The sequence below is a fragment of the Cervus canadensis genome, chromosome 19 (assembly GCF_019320065.1).
Source record: "Cervus canadensis isolate Bull #8, Minnesota chromosome 19, ASM1932006v1, whole genome shotgun sequence".
In the NCBI taxonomy this organism is placed as follows: Eukaryota; Metazoa; Chordata; class Mammalia; order Artiodactyla; family Cervidae; genus Cervus; species Cervus canadensis.
In genome coordinates, this window is record NC_057404.1 from 27,975,152 (window position 1) to 27,999,917 (window position 24,766).

At 40.5% G+C, this 24,766-nt stretch overlaps 1 protein-coding gene across 6 annotated transcripts in view; it reads right to left on the reverse strand.

Moving 5' to 3' along the window:
- The window catches only part of ABCG2 (ATP binding cassette subfamily G member 2 (Junior blood group)), a 136,432-nt gene that overhangs the window by 59,636 nt on the left and 52,030 nt on the right, over positions 1–24,766 (reverse strand). Inside the window, exon 1 of one of the 6 annotated variants that reach the window (XM_043438603.1) lies at positions 11,989–12,138. The exons of 3 other annotated variants lie outside the window; for them this stretch is intronic. The gene's annotated coding sequence lies outside the window, so the exon portion shown is untranslated. Of the gene's footprint in view, positions 1–11,541; positions 11,922–11,988; positions 12,139–24,766 lie in introns of those variants that run through there. 2 more of the 6 variants (XM_043438608.1, XM_043438606.1) reach the window with 2 other exon arrangements.

Sequence of the window (24,766 nt, forward strand, 5' to 3'; positions counted from 1 at the left end):
GGGACCCAGAACAAACTTCTCTCCCTCATCCAAACTCTACAAGAATCTGGAGCCTTGGTACCAGCAAAGACCTCTTGTGCCTAGCCACCTCCTCAGAGTCCAGATGAATTTAGGTAAGTCTCTTCTGGGTCCTGGATCTCCACTATTGGCTGATTATCCTTAGTTTTATTTGGTGGTGAATAAAATCCTCGCTGGAGGAGTAGGTTTTCCTTGAACTTATTTTCAAGAAGAGGTACCTGGGTTATCCCAGATGAACTGACAATGGAAAGATTTTGCTCAGTTGAAAACTGGATTACCACAGTTGAGAGACGGTGGGAAGACTGTATTATTTATGTACAGGATTTACTCCCACAAGTACCTGCTTTGTTGGGAATTAAAGAAAATCTCACTTTAAAAAGGACCAAATGTGGGTTCTTTTAACACTCCAAAGTTAATTTTTGTGTGCGCGTGTGCAACTAGAAAAAGCCAGCTTGGTAAAACATCTTCTTGGAATTCTGACCTTAAAGGAACAAAAAACTTTTCAAAGGAGGAACTAGCATTTCTCCCACTGTGTCTTTGAGATATAAATGTTTTACCCGATCTTCTTAAGACTTTTTTTCCCTCCCTGTGTTATGAGAGCTCTGACAATGGCCAGACAACGGAGATTAAAATTGAAGAAACTTCTAAACTGGTAAGTTTTTAGAGAACTCTCACTATTAACAGCTGGATTATTGGCACCTATGAAAAGACCAAAGTAGAAAGTGGATACAAAAAAAATATAATGGCTAACCTTAATAATTCCCTTAGTTTAAGACAAACAAAGAGCAACAACAAAAAAGTTTGGGAAGCTGAATCTATGGTCAATTTCCCCTCAATGGGTCTTACAGATGCCAATAAAAGCATTAGATTGTTAATTAGGTTGATTAAGAGGAATGGGAAAAAACTGCAGAGAAAGTCTAGAGACATCTTCCCAATAAGGTAGAAATTTTAAAGGGACTTGTTCGAAAACAATAAAAATCTTTAGGTGGTTAAGAAATGGGATAAATAAAACAATAAATAAATGTATCAAAACAAACATTTTGATACAATGCTAAGGTTGGATGGCCAAAGGGACTCCCTATTGGTCCCCATTATTAAAGAACCCCAAATAAGTCCATTCTATTTACCCCAGTTTGGGCTCCCCTGGTGGCTCAGACAGTAAAGAATCTGCCTACAATGCAGGAGACCTGGGTTCGATCCCTGGGTTAGGAAGATCCCCTGGAGGAGGGCCTGGCAACCCACTCCAGTATTCTGGCCTGGAGAATACCCCAGGGCCAGAGGAGCCTGGTGGGCTACACTCCATGGGGTTGCAAAAAGTCAGACACACTGCTCAATTAAGCACAGCAAAACATACATATTTAAAAGGCTGCTAGAAAATTCAACTGCTTGGGGCAACAGTTAGGCCAATTAATCAAGTTAAAATATCAACGAAAGGTCCTGAGTCCCTTGGCTCAACCCCTCAGCTGGGAAACCCAAAGCCTTTTACATAAAAATAGATAATGTGGTCAGGAAGATAAAAAGAAACATTTCTGGGACTCTGTATAAGACCAAGATAGGTTGATAGGGACTTAATGGAGGTTAAAATTACAGATATAAGAGCGGAGAGAATTGGGATGAATATGTATAAAAGTTGGTATGTTTAAATGGGCTTTATATAAGATGGTTAAATCTCTTCTGTCAATTATCTTATGGGATAAACTTAGGTCTCCCTTGCCTGGTGTAAGATAGGGCTTATAAATCTGCCCCTCAGGCAACATTGATTAAACACACTAAGGAAAATCAATAGGGTTACCTGAGCCCACACAATGTGAAATAAAACTGGGGGTTAATATTCAGGAGTTAATAAAAAGAATGAAGACTTTTAGCCCCTAGGGTAAACTGCTCTGGGTTTAATTTATACACTCAAAAAGAGGGCCTTTATTGAATGGCTTGTGCAAAGTTTGGAAAGCAGGATAAACTGAACCCTAAAGTTCTAGAACATATAACTCTTGATTTTCACAGTAGTTGGAAATCTTTTTACTGATATAAAGAAGCAAATAAAGAAAATGTAGCTGGGCAAATCAATCTTTCAGTACCGTATCAGTTCTCTGAGGAATTAAAAACAACTGTCTTGTCTTACAAATCTCTACATATCAGAAACATAAGTACATCCCACAAGGACCTGGGACTGAGCTGAATTAGTTCAATCAGGTAGAACCTGCACCAAAAAAAAAAAAAAAAAAAGAGAGAGAGAGAGAGAGAAACAGGCTTTGCTGAACTCAAACTGCTGGAAAGCATCCCTCACCAAATCTAATTCACAGCCTCCTTCAGGATTTGTCAAGGACAAATACAAACCTTAAAATATTCTCCACAAAACAGTGAAAAGCTTTAGTCATCTGAGCAAATATATTTAACTTATTCAAATTGTTATTTATAAACTAGTAAATTTATAATGCAATAACTTTCAAATGAAGCTATGAGGGCTCTATTTATGCCTTTTCATATTTCTGTGTGTACATCACACATATGATATGTTCCTAACTCCAGATAATATTATCAAAATTAAACATATAAAAAAGCTGTATTTAACTGATGTAAAAGTTCAGTTCATTTGCTCAGTCGTTTCCGACTCTTTGCCACCCCTTGGACCGCAGCACACCAGGCCTCCCTGTCAATCACCAGCTCCCAGAGTTTACCCAAACTCATATCCATTGAGTCGGTGATGCCATCCAACCATCTCATCCTCTATTGTCCCCTTCTCCTCCCACCTTCAATCTTTCCCAGCATCAGGGTTTTTTCCAATGAGTCAGCTCTTTGCATCAGGTGGCCAAAGTATTGGAGTTTCAGCTTCAACATCAGTCCTTCCAATGAACACTCAGGACTGATCTCCTTTAGGATGGACTGGTTGGATCTCCTTGCAGTCCAAGGGACTCTCGAGAGTCTTCTCCAACACCACAGTTCAAAAGCATCAATTGTTTGGCGCTCAGCTTTCTTTAGAGTCCAACTCTCACATCCATATATGACTACTGGAAAAACCATAGCCTTGACTAGACGGACCTTTGTTGACAAAGTAATCACTTACAAATTGATATTTTTAAAATATAATAAAAAACTAGCCTGCAAGTTCCCTGGCAGTTCAGTGGTTAGGACTCTATGTGCTCACTGCCGAGGGGCCTAGGAATGATCCCTGGTCAGTGAACTAAGATCCCACATGCTTCAGGGCTTGGCCAAAAAATTAAAAATAAAAAATCTTAAAAATAAAAAAAATTTTTTAAGTTACTTAAAAGAAAGCCAACCCAAATAAATTTCAAGTTCCTGTGATCTGGGAAATAGTCAGTATTATACTAATAATCAGTTTTAAAGTTTAAATTTGTTGGTTTAATGAATATAGACCATTCTTACTTTTACTGCACCTAGGTTTACCAAAAGTTAAATAGGTCATACTATCCCTGTTATAAAATTCTCAAGAAAAATATCTTGAAATGATGGCTTATTTTGTGTAATGTCTCATTAGTTTTCATGGGTAATCTAAACATACTATAATTCAACAGATATAAATGGAGTAACAATTTTTAGGTAAATTCTTTAAGAATAATTATGTCTTACGGTTTGTCTACTTAAAAATAGTTTCTCCAGATTTTTGGTGATTTAATATTTATAGGTTTGCTAAATTAAGTAAAATGATGGAAATTATTAAATATCTGCTGCTGCTGCTGCTACTCACTTCAGTCGTGTCTGACTCTGTGCGACCCCACAGACAGCAGCCCACCAGGCTCCTCCACCCCCAGGATTCTCCAGGCAAGAACACTGGAGTGGGTTGCCTTTTCCTTCTGCAGTGCATGCATGCATGCTAAGTCGCTTCAGTTGTGTCCGACTCTGTGCAACCCCATGGACAGCAGCCCACCAGGCTCCTCTGTCCATGGGATTCTCTAGGCAAGAATACTGGAGTGGGTTGCCATGTCCTTCTCCGTTTAAATATCTAGATCATTCCCACATATCTAGATCATTCCCAAATAAAATAAGATACTGAAACATTAATTACTCAACATAGGCTGCCTTTTTACAGAGAAGATATTTAGGTCTATTAATAAAAATATCACATTGAAAAATTTTCTATTAAAAAACCACATATTTTTTAGAAATCATAAACAGTATTTGTGATTTTGCCAATCTACAGAATAATAATGTGAAAAACAGTTTATAACTGCATACTTCTTAGTTTTCACTAGAAATTAAGGATTTAAAAAATTTAGAATTCTGGTTAATGCATGTAATTGAGACAACTAAAATTGGTAAGGAAAACATCTTTTCATGAAAGGAAAAAAGGTATAAGAAATGAAAATACAATTTGTTGAGGGAAAAGAAAGTAATTTTATCCTAGAGAGAGAGAAAGGAAAAGCATAGGAGAAAACCTAACAGTAAAAAGAAAGTTAAAGAAGGTTTGTGGAAATAGAACCCTTAGAAAAGACTTCTGTACATGGTCTGGATTGGCTGAGATTAAAATAAAGTTTAACTGAGTAAATTTCAATATTAAAAGTAAGCTGGCATGATGAACATAAATCAGATCTGAAATTAAACTGAATCTTTTAAACCAGTGAACCAATAAACACACACTAAAATTATAACTAAAATATAGAGAAAGGGTCCATAATTTCTGAATATTAACGGGTCCTCTGAGCCCACTAAGAGACAAGAGAAATGAAAATCTTGCCTAAAACCTTTCTTTTCAGAATGAGAAAGTAGGCTCAAAGACTTACCCAGAAATCTTTGTCGTGTGGGGAAGTGGGGGCCAGGATCTCACAATTCATTTAAAGAAATTTTGCATTTCTGAAAGATATAATCTATGCATATCTCCCCTTCACATACAGTCAGTAAATAACAAGCTACTTTCTTACCAGAGCCTGAGTAAATAAAAATTAATGTGTTTATGCTACTTGATTTATAAACACTTACAGGTCTTCATTTGAGAAAAACTGGGAACTTTTAAAATTCTAGCCCTTCCAATTTTATTTCTTTCTCATAAGAGACTGAGTGCAAATTGGCACTATGGTCTCTAGAGTCTTTGAAATTTAAAGCATTACTCCTCCTGTAGATGTGCATTTGCTAAGTCACAAATCTATGAAACTTAAAAAGTTCAAAGCAACTTCAGTAACACACCTAGTACCCAGATCTTAGTTTCTTATAATAACAGCCTCCAAAACAAGGAAACAGAGTGCCTTGGAAAAATGGTTGATGCCAGGGTCGGGGCATGGAAAATAGAAAAATGAGCCTGGAGCATTTCATGATACCAGAAAGCAAGGAAATGCTTTTTTAAAAGGGAGGGGAGGTGGTATGTCAAAAGGGCACAGGGGCCAACCTGAAAGAAGAGCTGCCAGTGGCCAATGGTAGAACCATTTGATCAGCAATTAAATAATGACTGTATTGAATTATAACTTACACAATAAAATAAATATCCATGAGTCTATATTTATACAGTTGAATAAATAAATGAAGGAACAGCTCTTGCTTATAAAATTCTCATTAATAAAGAGAAGTAATGAGAAAAACAATCTTTAAGTCACTGTTAGAACAACACAGTACCATATACATCCAGTTACACCAATGGCCTAAAACTAGTGAATAAAGACTTAAGGAGAAACAGGATATTTGCAAGGCCCAAGTTTCTCTCCCATGATATATATTAAATACAAAAGGAAAAATGTTAACCATCAGGGACCTGACAAACAGCACTTAACCAGAGTTTACATCAGTTTACATCAGTAATAAGACATCATGTACCCCTGATATGATGCACTGGGATTACTTCTAGTGAAAGTGAAGTTGCTCAGTCATGTCCGACTCTTTGTCACCCTATGGACGGTAACCTGCCAGGCTTTTCCATCCGTGGGATTTTCCAGGCAAGAATACTGGAGTGGGTTGCCATTTCCTTCTCCAATTTCTTCCTAAAATGCATAACTTCAATCTAATCATGAGAAAATATCCAGTATTAATTGCAAGACATTCTACAAAATAACTGAACAGTATTCATTATAAGTGTCAAGGTCAGGAAAAACAATAGAAGGTTGAGGAGTTGTCATAGTTTGAAGGAAATTAAGGATATACAACAATCAAATGCAATGTGAGCTCTGAGGCTGGATCCTGAATAGAAAAAAAGATAGCGAAAAGCTGATGAAATCCAAATAAGTTTATAGTTTAGTTTCAACAATGGTACTATAGTTACATAAGATGTTATAGGAACTCTCTGTACCGTTTACTACAACATTTAAGTAAGTCTAAAAATGATTCTAAAATTAAAAATTAAAAAAATAATAACCCCAATATTTTTCAATGTTTATAATGCTAATGTAATATTAGACTTAAACTGCCATCTTTATTCTTTAAAACTTCCTCGTCAAGACCTATGCAACCCAGCCGCAGCTGTATATATTTGGAAAAGCATTGTTTTATAAAGACTAATGCACCAAAGATCTCTTTTCCTAGTTTCTCATATTATAGAGGGAGAGAATAGCAATTTTATTTTTGTTGAAAAATTCAAACCATTTGAATTTACTTCTGGGTAGGGGTGGCATTCTAGGAGGCTAGATAGAACATATCTCACTGGGGGAGAGGGAAGGTATATATCTAAGTATGAAATCAGAACACAAGGAATAGCTTGTAGCTAGAGGAAAGAGTTAAACAGCACATACACTGTAGCAAATGTAATGAGTCACCTGGCCCTAGGTTGCTAGTAATAGCTGGGTATAAACATTGCACATGTCAAATGGATTATACTCATAGCTTAGATTCCAGATGGAAGCAGTGAATGGTTTGGCATGATAATAACAGTATTATTAGATTGAAGCGATAACTGAAATGATACTATTAGGTTTCTAACTACAGTTAGCCTGCTACTTTAGGTTTCTGAAGTATGTATGTTTATTTGGGGTAACTATTAATATCATATGAGATAGCCTAGAAAGACATATAACAGTCTCCCTATATTATGATAAGGAGAAATGGATCAGAAAGATTCTAAATCAAAATAGATGGTTTGCAGAATCCTTTGTTGTCGGATCACATAAAAATACTAAGAATTCTCAGCATACCTAACACTTACTACTATTCTGGCAATTTCTACTAACCCATATTCCACTTCTGGACTCCTTAAATAAAATCAGACCACTCTTGCTCAAATTCCTAAATTCTTTAGTCCCATGAAGAAACTGTGGTCCAGAGAGATGAAGAGATTTCATGGCACAGTGACTAGACCCAAGTTAGGTAGGTCTGGGCCTCCCTGCTCTCACAGGCTCTTTTCATTGTCCCTGCACGCCTTTACAATGAACTGTGTCGTTCTGTGAACATGGAAAGAAAATGTGAAACAAATGACCAGGCTAAGTTTAAAAAAAAAAAAAGAAAGGGTTGGTGAACTTTAATAAAGTACTTTGTCCTGGTAATAAATAACCCTGTCAATTCTCTGCCTCCTCCTCTGTAAGTACGAAACTCTAATACCTCCATAAAAGGCTTGGTATGAACAAAAAATGAGAATAAATATAAAAAACACCTGCAGACAGCAAGCATTCACCAGTTAATGCCCATTTCCTTTTATTAATTCTGAAAACCTGGTAATTTAGTCTTTGTTGTTGCTGTTCAGTCATCGTCATGTCCAAGTCTTTGCGACCACATGGACTGCAATCCGCCAGGCTTCCCTGTCCTTTACTATCTCCCAGAATTTGCTCAAATTCACATTCATTGAATCGATGATGCCATCCAGCCATCTCATCTGTCACCCCCTTCTCCTCCTGCCCTCTTTCCCAGCATCAGGGTCTTTTCCAATGAGTTCGTTCTTCACATCAGGTGGCCAAAGTATTGGAGAAAAGTGCGATGGAAAATATAGCTACTGCTTCAGCTTCTCAAAATTTTTTTAATTTCAATTCTGTTCAGTTGCTCCATTGTGTCTGACTCTTGGCGATCCAATGGACTGCAGGCACACCAGTCTGTTCTTCACATCAGGCGGCCAAAGAATTGGAACTTCAGCTTCAGCATCAGTCCTTCCAATGGATATGCAGGGTTGATTTCCTTTAGGATTGACTGGTTTGATCTCCTTACAGTCCAAGGGACTCTCAAGAGTCTTCTCCAACACCACATTTTGAAAGCATCAATTTTTCAGTGCTCAGTCTTCTTTATGGTCCAACTCTCATATGGCATTCCAAACTAATATGGGATGGTAGAGGAAAAGTTGTAAAATGAAATACTTTATTCTCCCTTTCTAAGGATTCTGTGTGGTCCCTCTACCTTTTGTGTCCCTTCTTTTCACTCCTCTAGGGTGAAGTCATTGGAGAAGGAAATGGCAACCCACTCCAGTGTTCTTGCCTGGAGAATCCCAGGGATGGGGGAGCCCGGTGGGCTGCCGTCTATGGGGTCGCACAGAGTCGGACACGACTGAAGCGACTTAGCAGCAGCAGCAGCAGGGTGAAGTCAGGGTGTGGTCAGCGTAGAACTGCCCACGCAGCAGGACGAGAAGAGAAGAAACAGGTCTCCTGTACAAAACATCTGAAGTTTGGGTACCCCCTCAGGCAATCTTTCCTCTTTCCTTGTAAGACACTCAGCTCAAGTATCTTCAGAGGGAGCTAACAGGGCTTGCTGCGTTCTAGAGACTTTCGTTTTTTTGCTTCCAGATAAGAACTTAAATCCTGTGAAATGACAGAGAACTACCTACTGCTGACTGCATCTAAGCAGTAATTTCCAGCCAACCATTGCTCTAAAGAGTAACAGGTCTTTTCAGTTGCAAAGGGACTGAGCTAGTAATCAGCATTTTCAATGGAGTTTTAAGATTTCATTCCACCCTTCTTGCCAAAAACAAAACTTCTTCACTGGAATTGGGATGCAGGCAGCACTTCTGCTGCAAGCACACCCACCCACCTCATTTTAAACAACAGAACACCACTAACTTTCAATGCTACGATTCTCTGAATATTTTACTTATTTCTATAAACAAGCTAAGTATGTGGCTCAAAAATTAGATGTCCACTTTCTAACAGTCTCCTTGTGAAGCAGAACACTGGTTTCCAAAAAACTACAGGGGTTAAAGGGATTATGGTGAGAAGAAGGAGTGAGTGTTAATTGGTTGTTAGGGGCGAGAATGATGAAAATGTGAAGACTGCAGAGAATGTACACTTTAAGTAGGTATGAACTGTATGATATGTGAATTAGATCTCATAAAACTGCTGTTGGAAAGAAAAAAAAAACTATGAAGCCTAATTCATCTAGATACTCCATCATTATTGGTTCACATCCTGAACTCAGAACTGATTTTTTAAAAGGATAAACTTTAGCTTACTGTAGACCTATATGGGCTTCCCTGGTAGCTCAGCTGGTAAAGAATCCACCTGCAATGCAGGAGACCCTGGTTGATTCCTGGGTCAGAATAGGGTTCCCAGAGAAGGGATAGGATACCCACTCCAGTATTCTTGGGCTTCTCTGGTGGTTCAGACAGTAAAGAATCCACCTGCAATGAGGAAGACATCGGTTCAATCCCTGGGTTGGGAAGACCCCCTGGAGGAGGGCATGGAAACCCACTCCAGTATTCTTGCCTGAAGAATCTCCAAGGACAGAAGAGCCTGGCAGGCTACAGTCCATGAGGTCGCAAAGAGTCAGACATGACTGAGCGACTAAACACAGCATAGCACAGACCTATATATCCTGTATCAAGGATGGTCATTCAGGTTCTTTAAGTTTCACTAATAGAGCTCAACCTTAACCTCTAACCCCAGTAAGCAACAAAGAATAAAACTTCTCACTTGATATAACCTTCAACTGATACCAAACTTCTGTCAGAAATGCCTGAGAGACACAGAGTATCTGAAGACATGAGGTCTACCTGCCCCTCTATAAAATCCAGATTTATTCCCAAACTATCAAACCACAGCATGTGGGACCATAGAGGCTTAGCATCCTACGAGTGTTTCTCACAATACTTACGGTAAGCAGAATGACAACTACAGCAAGCAGTTCTAGAAAATGCACGATTGCATGTACTATGGGTGAGCACACAGGAGACTCTCCCACCGCTATACTTCAGTCTCGGCTGTAGCTTCTGGGATATAAGACATTTCCCTCAGACGTAGATGCCAGGAAAAGCCTCTCTAAGGAGCTCGTGTATATTTCCTGCCTTTGTCCTCACTGAATTGTGTGACTGATTGGTCCATTTTTATTCTAGCTTCCAAGATATAACTTTAATTTGCTGTCCACATACATTCAAATGTATTCCCCGACACTAACTCTTTTCGTGGTGCATTTCCCTTTCCATTTGTAATACTTAGGCTTGCCTCAAAAGCTCATGAATGCTTAACACAAATAAATGTAGAAATTGATTTTGGCTGTAAGTGTATTTTAATATTATTTTAATGCAACAGCACTTAAAGGAGTTCTAGCTAAATGTTCAGGGTCCAGAACAAAGATGACCAATAAGCATTTGTTACTATAAATCTTTTTTTTCCTGAAAGTGGAATGAGCTTTTATATTTCTACCAGTGAGTGAGAAAATCAAATGAAGCAACATCATGGGTATTTTTTTTAACTGTTTTCTAGATTTACAATCTAACTTTTTTGGTAATATATTTTTCTGTATTCTAACTTCAGCAGCATTTTTAGTAAGTATTTTTAATAAGCTGGTTAATTTTTTGAAGTTAATCACTGAGTCAACTATCCACAGATAAATTACAAAAGGCAGCTCAGTAACGCTTTAGCACACCAACCAAAGTTGTGGACAAACTTTATGTCCTAGGAAGAAAAAATAGGCATAGAATATATCGGCTAATCCCTTTAAAGGTACCAATATTAACAAGTTTCTCTGCTACCTCCATACTCAGTAACATTTTATCTATGCAATATCATACATTTGGGGAAAGGTAAGAGTTTTACCAACTGGCTAACACACACTCAGTTCAGTTCAGTTCAGTCGCTCAGTCGTGTCTGACTCTTTGCGACCCCATGAATTGCAGCATGCCAGGCCTCCCTGTCCATCACCAACTCCCGGAGCTTACTCAAACCCATGTCCACCGAGTCGGTGATGCCATCCAGCCATCTCAGCCTCTGTCGTCCCCTTCTCCTCCTGCCCCCAATCACTCCCAGCATCAGGGTCTTTTCCAGTGAGTCAACTCTTCTCATGAGGTGGCCAAAGTACTGGAGTTTCAGCTTCAGCATCAGTCCTTCCAATGAACACCCAGGACTGATCTCGTTCAGGATGGACTGGTTGGATCTCCTTGCAGTCCAAGGGGCTCTCAAGAGTCTTCTCCAACACCATAGTTCAAAAGCATGAATCTTCGACACACAGTACCAGACACGAAATCGGTTGCACCAAGGAGCTGTTTTCTTGGAGGGTCGAGGCGGGGAGGGGGGAGTCTAAATTTTCAGTCTGTTTCATACTCACTTTCAAATGAAACTGAGAGTGAATAATTAAAACCCAGTCATTTCAATTGTACAGTTTTCTATTGCCTACCAAACGCACACGCAATAGCCACGAACCTTTCATGCCACATATTCCAAACGGTTTTCACAATTTACTCACTCAGTTAGCGGTTCAGTTGTAACCGAGGGCTTCAATCTCAGGAGCTGTTGTGCTCAGAGGCAGAGCACGAACAATCATTTATATAAAACGCTGAGTCAGCCGGACCCTCCAAATATATCCTACGGAAGCAGCTCCTACTTAACAATGACATCAGGCATCCGTACAGTGTTCCTAAATGGTGAAAGGCTTTTACAAAAACTCCCTGGCTCCTTTCCTCCTTCCAGCGTCTCCCCAGTCCCTGTCTGACCGCCGGGGACTCCCTCTAGCGTCTCGCGCGCTCGGGACTCGCGCTCGGGACGGCGCGGGATTCAGGACACAGTCCGCGCTGGCTGCAGAGCCCGGCCGGGGGCGACTTGCCGGGACCGACGCCCACGGCCCCGGCGGCAGCCCACCCACCGCGCCCGCGCGCCCGCGCGCCCGCGCGGCCCCCTAGCGTCCCGCACTCACCGGCGCAGCGGCTGACCTGGGAAGGCACTGGCCCCGGGTTACCGTCACGTCGGAGAGAGTGGGCGGCGAGCCGGCGGTCTGGGGCCGACGAGCGAGCGCAGGCAGCACAGGCTGCAGCTTCACTTGGCAAACTTTAGACTGCTGACCCGGACGGCGCCCGCAGCGGCCCCTCCCTCGCGCCCCGGCTCCCTCGGGGTCGATGCCCGAGGGCCCGTGAAAGGCGTGGCGCTGCCTGCCTGGCTGCGATAAGCTCCCGGCGTCTGGGCTGAGAGCACGCTAGTGTCATTAGTGGACCCCGCCAGGTACTGGACCTGACCGTCACCCGGCCTCGGGGAAGGGGTCAGGGAGAAGACTGTTCCTGGGCTCGCGGGGACAAAGCTACAACTTCTGCTTCCCGAGCTGGTATGAAATAGTGGGGAGTACCCCTGGAGACCAGAAAATGCTACCCCGAGCGGATCAATACCTGGTCTGGCCTGAGCGGATTTGGCCACTGCCAGAGTCCCACACCCCTAAGTACCAGGGGACCCTGGCACGGAGGTTTTTTCCTGTCACACATATTGTCCACCCCCAGGGCAAGTAGGCAGTCTCTAATGAATGAGCTTCTGAGAAATGAGGTCCCTGCGCCCCAGGGCCAATAAAATCAGGAACTGAATCTAAGGGTGTCCGGAGGGGTAAACAAAACTTTTTGAATGAAAATATTACAACGAATAGTTTAAAAAAAAGAAAGTATTACAACGAATAGTTTAAATATGTTCCTCACAATCCTGTAATACATGCATCTGTTCAATAGTCTGATCGTGTAGAAAAGCTATGAGAGTGTGCAGATTCAGGAAAAGAGTTCATAACCTCTTCCTAATGCTTTCTCAAGCGGATCATTGCCATCAAATTCTGTTCGAAAATTTAAGATTAAAGCCAGCATTTCACAATTGCATTGCATTGTAAAGAAATGAGTCGTTTTAACTTTTAAGTTAACATTTTATTTTGGGCTAAGCTTCACAGGTGGCTCAGTGGTAAAGAATTTGCCTACTTAGTAGTAAAGAATCCACCTGCAAGCAGGAGGCACAGGTTTGATCCCTGGGTCAGAAAGAGCCCCTGGAGAAGGAAATGGCAACCCACTCAATCTTCTTGCAGGAGAATTCCATGGACAGAGGAGCCTGGTCGGCTGCAGTCCATGGAGTCAGAAAGAGTCAGACACAACTTAGAGACTGAACAAAATCAACTATTTTCAAATGCCTGTTTTCTCATTTAGTGTTTGGGTATTTTAGGTAACAGATATTAGGGAGGAAGGAACCTAAAGACTACCTTCCTAATTTTAAGATGACCCACCTGGTCCGAATGAGGCCATCTTGCACAAGGTCAAAAGTTAGGAGGATAAATGGAGACTCAATTTCTCAGACCACTGCCCTCTGCTCACCCTCTCTGAACAAAATAACTGCCCAGTATTCATAGTGCCTGGTTATTGGGACAACTACTAAGTGTGTTCTCTCTTTTTTTGACCCCACAGCACCCACTGTTTCGGCCAATGAAGATCTTAGTTCCGGGCAGGGATCGAACCAATGCTTCCTGCAGTGGGAGCACGGAGTCTTAACCACTAGACCACCAGGGAAGTCCCTAGATGTGTTCTTAATCTAACAGTCTTTCCTTTCCATTTAACTAAGCTTTTTGTCCCTCTGTTATTACATATCAAGAAATAGATGAAAATCTGTACCCATCAGCCACAAACCATCTGCTTTTAGTCTTTTTCTCTGCATACATATTTTCTTAAAAAACAAAAATGGGCTTGTATACAAAGTACAGGGATGAACATCATCATCTCTGGAGTCAGATAGTCTGTGTCTGAATTCTGGCTCTCCCAAACCCTGGAGACCTGAACTAGTTCCTTAGTCTTTAAGTGGTTATTGGTAATCAGGGGAAAGGCTCTCTCAGGATAGTTACATTAAATGAGATAATGTGTGTAAAGCACTGATAATGTATGTAGTGTCATTAGATAGCACTTAATAGATGCTGGGGCTTCCTAGGTACCTCAGTGATGAAGAATCCGCTGGCCGATGCAGGAGTCCATCCTAAAGAAAAGCAGTCCTGAGTGTTCATTGGAAGGACTGATGTTGAAGCTGAGTCTCCAATACTTTGGCCACCTGATACGAAGAGCTGACTCATTTGAAAAGACCCTGATGCTGGGAAAGATTGAGGGCAGGAGGAGAAGGGGATGACAGAGGATGAGATAGTTGGATGGCATCACCAACTCAATGGACATGAGTTTGAGTAAACTCTGGGAGTTGGTAATGGACAAGGAGGCATGGTGTGCTGCAGTCCATGGGGTCGCAAACAGTCGGACACGACTGAGTGACTGAACTGAACTGAATGCAGGAGAGGCAAGAGACCAAGGTTCAATCCCTGGGTCAGGAGCTCCCCTGGAGTAGGAAACAGCAACCCATGCCAGTACTCTTGCCTGGAAAATTCTATGAACAGGGAAGCCTGGCGGGCTTTGTGGAGAGTCGGCATAATTGAACGTGCACACACACACTAGATGGTAGCTATTACTATTAATATTTTGTAAAACTGCTATTTTGCAACATGTTCATGGTTCATGGAATGACATGGTTCCCTGTCATTCAAAATCTTTCTACAACTTTATATTTAATGGGCACATGGTATTGTGTTTGTTATGTACTTTAACCAATCTTCCTATTATTCCCAAAATATCTTTATAAGCTCTGTCATTACACACACACTCAGGTAAATTCCAGACAGGGAATTGCTGAGGCAAAAGGTATGCTCATTTAAACATTTTTAATACATATAGCTAAATTTCCCACAAAAAGTTGGTGCCAAATTCAGTCTCCCAACAATTTAAGGCTGCTTTGTGCTCAGTCCCATTTGACTCTGCCCTTGAAGTCATAGTCATATTATATGCCTTACAGTCAAATCGTAGACTTATCAAAGTCAGGATTTCCCAACTGAAAACTCTGAGGTCAACTGGAGTTCACACCTTTAACACACATATCATTGATGCTGTTCAGTAGCTAAGCCATATCTGATTCCTTGCATCCCTATGAACTACAGCACATCAGGCTTGCCAGTCTTTTACTATCTCCTGAAGTTTGCCCAAACTCATGTCTCAGTCGGTGGTGCCATCCAGCCATCTCATCCTCTGTCTCCCCCTTCTCCTCCTGCCCTCAATCTTTCTCAGCATCAGACTATTGGAAAAATCATAGCTTTGACTATATGGACCTTTGTTCACAAAGTGATATCTCTGCTTTTTAATATGCTGTCTAGGTTTGTCATAGCCTTTCTTTCAAGGAGCACATTTCTTTTAATTTCATGGCTGCAGTCACCATTCACAATGATTTTGGAGCCCAAGAAAATAAAATCTGCCACTATTTACATTTTTTCCTGATCTATTTGCCACGAAGTGATGGTACTGGATACCACGATCTTAGTTTTTTGAATGTTAAATTTTAAGCCAGCTTTTTCATTCTCCTCTTTCACCCTCATCAAGAGGCTCTTTGCTTTTGGCCATTAGAGTGGTATCATTGGCGATCTTAAATGATCACCAGAAGGGCCGAGGTGTCACCATGGGTTTTTGTAGGCAGTGCACATAGGCATAACTAGATGATTCAGAAAAAATGCCTTCAGGAAGGAAGCCAATAGTCTTATTCATAAAATCACTTGAGCTGCCCTTTTGAAAACTCTAAAAATAACTGGGAGATTTTGCAGTGGGGGCAGGGAGGGAGCCTAATATTCCTTTCCAATCATCACACCAGTGAAGGGTGTTTGCTTGTATGGAGGTACAAACTTCCTGGGCCTATAATGCCATCAATCAGGCAACCCTATTATCAAAGCTCTTATATGGACCTATAAGAAGCTCTCTTCATCCTTCTCATAGAATTCTTAATATCCTCCAAACCTCTCCCAGCCCCCCTGAGCTCTCTCTATCTGCTTGCCTGGCTGCCAACTGCAAGGAAGTGGTAAGGACTTGGCCCATTCCTTAGTGTGTTCTCCAAGTGGTGAACACAGTTCCCCCTTAGCAAATTCAGGTGTCAGTTCAGTCCAGTCGCTCAGTCATGTCTGACTCTTTGCAGCCCCATGGACTGCAGCACACCAGGCCTCCCTGTCTACCACCAATTCCTGGAATTTACTCAAATCCATGTCCATTGAGTCGGTGATGCCATCCAACCATCTCATCCTCTGTTGTCCACTTCTCCTCCCACCTTCAATCTCTCCCAGCATCAAGGTCTTTGCAAATGAGTCACTTCTTCACATCAGGTAGCCAAAGTATTGGAGTTTCAGCTTCAACATCAGTCCTTCCAATGACATTCAGGACTGATTTCATTTAGGATTGACTGGTTGGCTCTCCTTGCAGTCCAAGGGACTCTCAAGAGTCTTCTCCAACACCACAGTTCAAAAGTATCAATTCTTCAGCACTCAGCTTTCTTTATAGTCCAACTCTCACATCCATACATGACTACTGGAAAAACCATAGCCTTGACTAGATGGACCTTTGATGGCAAAGTAATGTCTCTGCTTTTTAATATGCTATTGGTCATAACATTTCTTCCAAGGAGTAAGCGTCTTTTAATTTCATGGCTGCAGTCGCCATCTGCAGTGATTTTGGAGGCCACAAAAATGAAGTCTGCCACTGTTTCCACTGTTTCCCCATCTATTTGCCATGAAGTGATGGGACCAGATGCCATGATCTTCGTTTTCTGAATGTTGAGCTTTAAGCCAGCTTTTTCACTCTCCTCTTTCACTTTCATCAAGAGGCTCTCTAGTTCTTCTTCACTTTCTGCCATAAAGGTGGTGTCATCGGCATATCTGAGGTTGATATTTCTCCCAGCAATCTTGATTCCAGCTTGTGCTTCCTCCAGCCCAGCATTTCTCATGATGTACTCTGCATATAAGTTAAATAAGCAGGATGACAATATACAGCTTTGACGTACTCCTTTTCCTATTTGGAACCAGTCTGTTGTTCCATGTCCAGTTCTAACTGTTGCTTCCTGACCTGCATACAGATTTCTGAAGAGGCAGGTCAGGTGGTCTGGTATTCCCATCTCTTTCAGAATTTTCCAGTTTGTTGTGATCCACACAGTCAAAGGCTTTAGCATAGTCAATAAAGCAGAAGAAAATGTTTTTCTGGAACTCTCTTGCTTTTTTGATGATCCAACGGATGTTGGCATTTTGATCTCTGGTTCTTCTGCCTTTTCTAAAACCAGCTTGAACATCTGAAAATTCATGGTTCATGTACTGTTGAAACCTGGCTTGGAGAATTTTAAGCATTACTTTCCTAGCATGTGAGATGTCAGGTGTCAGGCAGGGCTTATTATAGCCCTGGGGGCATTTGGGAATATAATATCTGTATTGGCTCCCAGTGTATTTATTTTCACTACTACTTAAGTTGAAGAAAATAAAAACCAGTGCAAGAGGTTGTATGCACCATGACCCCCCACCATGGCTCTGCTTATCAGCTACCAGGGGCTTTTGATCAATTCAGTGAGAGAACAGTTAGTTTCTGAATAGAAACAGGGTATAAACAACACTTTCCAAAAGTCTCACTATAAAAGGAAGGTGAGAGAAAGCAGTATTTCGAAAGAGTATCTTGGGGCTCAGAGAAAATATTTCTTGTTTGGTTTAAATTAGGCCAGAATAGGTGTGCATGCCAAGAAGACAAGCCATAAAGAAGAAAAGGTGGTTTATCAGGTAACTTAGAAAACAGAATAGATTTAGAATTTAGAGGAATTAGAAAAGAAAAGCAAATATTATATATTTTAAGTTGTGACAAAAGGGGAGGGAGTCAAGATGTGTCCTTATGTAGATAAATGTTTTAATTAGGGAACAGAGAGAAAATTGAAAGAGATATCTTTGCTTCTTTCCCTAAAAGCCTACTTGTCTTTCCTAAGTCTTTTGTTTTCCCATAGAATCCCTTTCTCCCCACCCCACTTTCCCCTATTAAACTGGTCTATAAACCCCAGGACCTTATCTTTTTTCCTTTAATCTGTTGTCAATTAACTTTCAGCTCCTGCCCCACCACCACTAGACCTAAATTGGTAGACGAAAAGTGTTTCTTCCAAGGGACCTAAAGAGAGATTGCCGGGCACCAAGACTCCTAAGACTGGATTCTATAAATGTGGTGACATCAGAGTTACAAATGGGCATGACTTCCCCAGTCACAGAGAAGTAAAGCTAGAGCAGGTTAGAAGGCTGAATAAATTTGAGGATGTGGTTTTGCTGGGTGGGTAAGGCAATAGAAAAATAGAGCGAGAGTTTGAGCAGGTTAAGTGATTCATCACAGAAAAGTGAAGGCAGGAAGATAGAGGTGGTAAGGGGATCTAAATTAGGGTCACTTGGAGGCTGAAGAGCTGAAACCAGAGGGTGAAGTCACTGAATTGGAAACTGGCATATTATATTAGCAATCCATGCTTGACAAGGTCCCATGGTTTGAACGTGACAGTAGAATTACAGAAATGGAAGAAAGGTATATCTGTCTTCTAGTGCTGAGTAAGAACTTGGCATCATTTTAGCATCTTAAAGCAACACTCATTTATTATTTCACAATTCTGGAGGTCAGGAATCTAGGTGGGCTAGGCTGGGCTCTGCTTAGGCTAGCATGCATCCAAATCAAAGTATCGGTCAGGTGGATTCTTATCTGAAGACTTCCATCTGAAGAATCTGCTAAGAACGGATTGTTGGCAGAATCCATTTCTTTGTAGTTTTAGGACTGAGGTCCCTGTTTCCTTGCTGACAGTCAACCATCTTCTTCAGGCTGCCCACATTTCTTCTCATGTGACTCCTCTCTGTCTCAAAGCATGTCCTCAAACTTCTCTCGGATTTCATCACCCTCTTTTCAAAGGGCTTGTGTGATTACATCAGGCCCGTCTAGATAATTTTACTATTTTGGGGTGAACTCATTTGGAACTTCAGTCACAACTTCAGAATTTCTCAGAGCAGTTCCTGGATTAATGCTTGGTTAAGTGACCAGGGGACACTTGGACCCTGGGGGGTGAAGGGGAGCTTTAGAATTCTACCTACACTGAAGGTTAAGTTGAGATCAAAGAACACAAAAGCTAGGGTGATGGATTGGTCATCTAAATAAACACAGATTCTACCAAGGTAGTGACCATCTTGGAAAGAAGAGAAATACCAAAAACCGATTAGCAATGTCTTTTATGGGTATGGAGAAAAGAGGCTGGCATTAATACAGAGAGAGACAGCATAATGGGGGAGGGGGAAGGGAGTGGTGAGGGAGCAGGGTGTGGTGGTGGTGTTGAAGACAGATGTGAAGCCAGATCACCTTGATTCTAATAATTTTCTTTATGTAGCAGACAAGAGACTAAATACATTTGGTTGTAAAGTTCACAGAGGTAGTCAAGCCCTAAAAAATAAGCATAGTAGAGGGAAAAATGTATATAATTAGGTACAGATAATTAACCTGCAGAGTTAGAAAGTGGGGCACAAAATGTAATATTTGTCCTTGAAAAATAGACTGAAAGTTTAAATGTTGAGAGTTCACCAAACTAAATTTTACATATCTATAAAGTCTTTAAACTTTTTAATTGAAGTATAATACACATATAGAAAATGTACAGAAAATCTAAGTAAACAGCTTGATGTATATTTACAAAGTAAGCACACTTGTATATCTGTTACTCAGGTCAAATATATGCATATATATATTTGTGTGTGTATTTGTTATATGTCAATTATATTTCAATAAAAATAAACAAGCAAAAAAAAAAAACCCCAATAGACAAAACTCATGTATAGTGATTAAAGTAAGATGAGTAGTTATCTTTGGAAGGGACAATGACTAGGGTAGAACATAATGGGAATTTCTGGGATATTGATAATAAACAAATATAAAAATATGTATACATATATATAGAGAGAGAACGAGGTTAGGGTGGCAGATATACAAATATGTTCACTTTTTAAATATACATCAAATCGTTTACTTAAGATTTTCTTTGCTTTTTCTGTATGTATGTTATATTGCAATTTAAAAGTTTACTTAAACAAAAAACTTTATGAACACATGATATGGGGAAAAGAAAGATGAGGAGATGCTAGATTAAAACAAGTTGATTAAGTAGGTTTTATCATTGCAGAACACATATGCAGCATTTGTTCATGGAAGCTCTTCACCAAAAAGTAGCTCAATGGCTGTATTCTTAGAAACATACTAACAGAAATATAAGAGAATCTTCTGGGGTCAAATGTGGAGGCCCTAAGACCAAACCAAGAGTGCAGATTTATCTTGAGAGTGAGAAACCATTGAAAGTTCAGGGTAGAGGGATGACACTGTCAAAGTGGTGTTTAGGAAGAGTAATCTGTTTATGTATAGGATGGCTGGCGGATGTGGGAAAACAGTGAACAGTCTGGAAGTGAAACAAATAGACTGAACTAGAGTTTTATGGTGGAAAGAAATTTGTGAGGAAAGAAACCTCGTAAAGGAAGAATTTACAGTCCTGGTAACAGATAAAACATTGAATGTGAGAGACAAAGAAGCCGGAATGTCTTGTGGGTCACTAAAGGGAATTACGAGAGTAGAAAGTATGTCTCCACCTCAGTGTATTTCCTAAATGTTGCCTTGCTCAGAGCCTTGAACACAACAGATACGTGATACATATTTATTGACTGAATAATAAAAGTGAGTTTATCTTATGTAATTCAGGGGCTTATCCACCCTGACCTGAATGTTGTAAAAGTGGAGAAGGGTTTATTGAGACTGACCTTTTTCATATGATACCTTACTGACTACTATAACATTTTGTTGACTGTAGAGATAAGAATTCATTCGTGGGAGCAACTGAAGTTAAAGTGTAATGAGCATTAAATGACACATCACTCATTATATAATGCCTTAGATTTTTTTTCACTTCTGGCTGTCATGCCATCTATTATAACAGATGATGTCAACAGAGCCAAAGCTTATAACCTCATCCAGAATGAGATTTTAGTCTTCTCCATGTCATCACCCATATTAGACCAAGAAATATACATTAATTATTCTATTTTATAACAAAGTCAACAGCCAGTCTAGATGTACCCAAGGTTAATCTCACCTCGACAGCTTTTGCTATTTGACCCTTGGGTGCCTCAATTTCTTTACCTCAAATTAAGGGTAATAATACCTATATCACAGGGTTGAATAAAGACAATAAAATAATGTATATTTGGAAAACATAAGGTAGCCTCAATCTTTCCCCAATACCAATAATAGTAGCTAATGTTTATTGAGTACTTGGTACTTGCCAGGCAGCGTTCTAAGTGCCTTTAGGTTTTGTGCAGTTTTTTCTAAATCTCATTTAATCTTCACAGCAATGCCCTTAGGTAGGTCCTGTTAAAATTTTTATCTTGAAGATGAAACTGAAGCATAGTGGGATTATGCAAAAACTGCTAAAAAATTTCTTTGGAGAGAGAATGTGAAATATTTGTTCACCCTTCAAAATCCCGCTCAGTCACAATGAATCAAAATAAAAGATGAAAAACAAGAAAATCCAGGCAGTTGCAAAACGGAGATGAATATCTCCATGAAAGAAACCCAAAGTGGTGAGAATTACCAAGCTTGTGGGTTGAAGGTCTTGATTCCAGAAACAGGTAATGGTGGTAAGGAGCTTGGCTAAATAAAGGGAACTTCACTGACAAAAAGCCTGGAACCAGGCTCTCTGCTTGAAGCCCAGGCAGGGATGAGGCTGCCCACTTATAAAAGGGTGGAGTGGGACTTCCCTAGTGGTGCAAAAACTCCTCGCTCCCAATGCAGGGAGTCCAGGTTTGATCCCTGATTGGGGAACTAGACCCCACATGCCACCACTAAAGATCCTGCATGCCTCAATGAAGACTGAAGATCCCATGTGCTGCAACTAGGACCGTCACAGCCAAATAATATTTTAAGAAATACACTATTTTTAAAAATAAAATAAATAAAAGAGTGTAGATAGTGGGAGAAAGTGCCTGTGGGTGTGTGGTGTGGATGGAGATGTTGAGTCAGAGACACCACCTGATGGTGAAGCCCCTCAGCCCATCGTGCCTTGCTGGTGCCTCTAGGGGGCTCTGTGCCTCCATAAAGGGGGAGCCACTGGAGTGGACCTCTGACTGTGATGTGCCTGGTCTCGCCTGTTGCCTCTGAGAAGGTCTCTAACACTTCTGGATGAACTGTGGCGCCTCCGCGGCCTTCTGTTCACTAACAGACTGTTCCTCAACAGAAGTGTGAAATTCAAGCTACAATCCAGGCTACAGTCCAACCTCAGTAATTTGTAAGACTGATAATGAAATAAATCATGTTAATCCCCAAATTAAAAAAAAAAAAAAGTACAGCTAAGCTCTGGCTAGGGATGTAGCCAATGGGCTGCTCCATTGTAGGAACAGGAAGACACATAACAGTCTGATGGGCCTTCTTCCTACTCCTTGTTTTTTAATCCCCTTTTCATATTTCCACATCTTACCTCCCTGTGGCTATACCTTGGATAACTTCTTCAGACATATCCTCCCAGTCACTAATTCTCTGTTGTTGCTGTTTAGTGCTAAGTCATGTCCGACTCTTTGAGACCCCATGGACTGTAGCCCACCAGGCTCCTCTGTCCATGGGCTTTCCCAAGCAAGAATACTGGGGTGGTTGCTCTTTCTTTCCATTAATCTTTCTTTTAACTTTCTATCCATTTGAATCCTTAATTTCAGTAAGTTTTTTTTTTAATTTCTAGGAGTAATATTTTGTTCTCTTCAAATTGGCCTAATCATTAGTCTCCTATTTTTATCCATGTTTTCAATGTCCTTTTTTAATCTAAAAGCATTTCAAGCAGACTTATTTTTTTAGTTTAATTCTGATAATTAATTATAAAAGTTGAACTCTCTGTGGTTCTGGGTTTGCTATCTATGGCTTGCTTGAGTTTTGTACTTTTTACTATGAGCTTTTTGTTGACTGTCTCCAGGAATTCTTTGAGGCCTGCTTGAGGGTATGCTCATCTGGAAAAGTCTATTTTTACTTCTCTCAGGCACCTGGGGATAGTGCCTAACCTGATACTCTTTAAATTATAGGCTTGTGCTTTTGGATCAAGCAAAATATGTGGACTGAGTCCCCAACTATGTAACATCTAGCCAGTAGAAACCCAAGAAAATGTTGGTTTTTTGTTGTTGTTTTTAACTTTCATTCATAGGCCAGTCCAAGACAGAAACGTGTTCTTGTGGTTCACCTTTAGTTTGCCCATTTTGAGGGTGCGCCTCTCTTAGATCTAGGTCTTATGCTTCCATTCTACGTGAGTTCAGGCTTTGCTTCTGTCCCCTCTGTGCAATACAGTTCAGAGCGTCAATAAAGACAACTGTAGGCCTCAGAGGATCCAAGGCTCTAAAATTTACTTTACCTGCCTATTGTGTACTCCATTCTGATCTTAGTGGGAATCATCCAATCAGTTAAGAGTGGCTTCAATATTTTCAACAAGTGCTACTATAGAGCACATGGAACTCTGCTCAGTGTTATGTGGCAGCCTGGATGGGAGGGGAGTTTGGGGGAGAATGGATACATGGATATATATATGGCTGAGTCCTTTCACTGTTCACCTGAAGCTATCACAACATTGTTAATTGGCTATACCTCAATGGAAAATAAAAAGTTCAAGTTAAAAAAAAATAAGAGTGGTTTTAATATTTTATCAAGCATTTTTAGATATTATGTAGCTGAGTAGTTTCAGGGCCTCTTAACTCTGCAATATTGCTGAAACTAGAAATTCTCAAATGTATCTGTCATCTTTTTCACTTTTTCTTACCACTGTGGTGGTTCAGACAGTGAAGAATCTGCCTGCAATGTAAGAGAACCAGGTTCAGTCCCTGGGTCGGGAAGATCCCCTGCAGAAGGGAATGGCTACCAACTCCAGTATTCTTGCCTGGAGAATTCCATGGACAGAGGAGCCTGGAAGTCTACAGTCTCAAAGAGTAGGACATGACTGAACGACTAACACACACACACACGAAAATTTCCAAGCATTTCACAAGTAGAAAGAACAGTATGAGGAATGACTATGTGCTCATCTCAACTGGTAGTCAATTTTCATTTCACTGATACTCCTCTTTTCTCCCCCTTTCCCACACATTGTTTTGAAACAAATTTCAGACAACAAATAATTTTATTTCATAAATATTTTCTTTCATGTATGAAGATGTGGATCTTGGTAATTTTCATTTTATCTCAAATATTCATCTTTCACCAACTTTTTAAAAAATAATTTAATTAATTAATTAATTTATTTTTGGCTGTGCTGGGCCTTCATTGATGCCTGGTCTTTTTCTCTAGTTGTAGTGAGTTGGGGCTACTCTCTAGCTGCAGTACATGGACTTCTCATTGCCACAGCTTCTCTTGTCGCAGAGCACAGGCTCTATGGCACACGGGCTTCTATAACTGAGGCACCTGAGTTCAGTAGTTGCGGCTCCTGGGCTGTAGAGCACAAGCTCAACAGTCATGGCGCATAGGCTTAGCTACTCTGTGGCATGTGGGATCTTCCCAGATCAGAGATCAAACCCATGCCTCCTGCATTGGCCGGTGGGCTGCCAATTGATCCTGACAGGCTATAGTCCATGGGGTTGCAAAAGAGTTGGACAAAACCTAGCAACTACAACAACAACAATAGTCAACATGGTACTGGAAGTTGTAGCTAAAGCAAATTAGGCAAGAAAAAGAGAGGCGACCAGACTTGAAGGAAGTAAAATGATTTCTGTTAATAGGTGACATTATTTTTTATGAAGAAAATGCTAAAGATGTCACCAAAAAACTGTTAGAGCTAATAAATTCATCAAA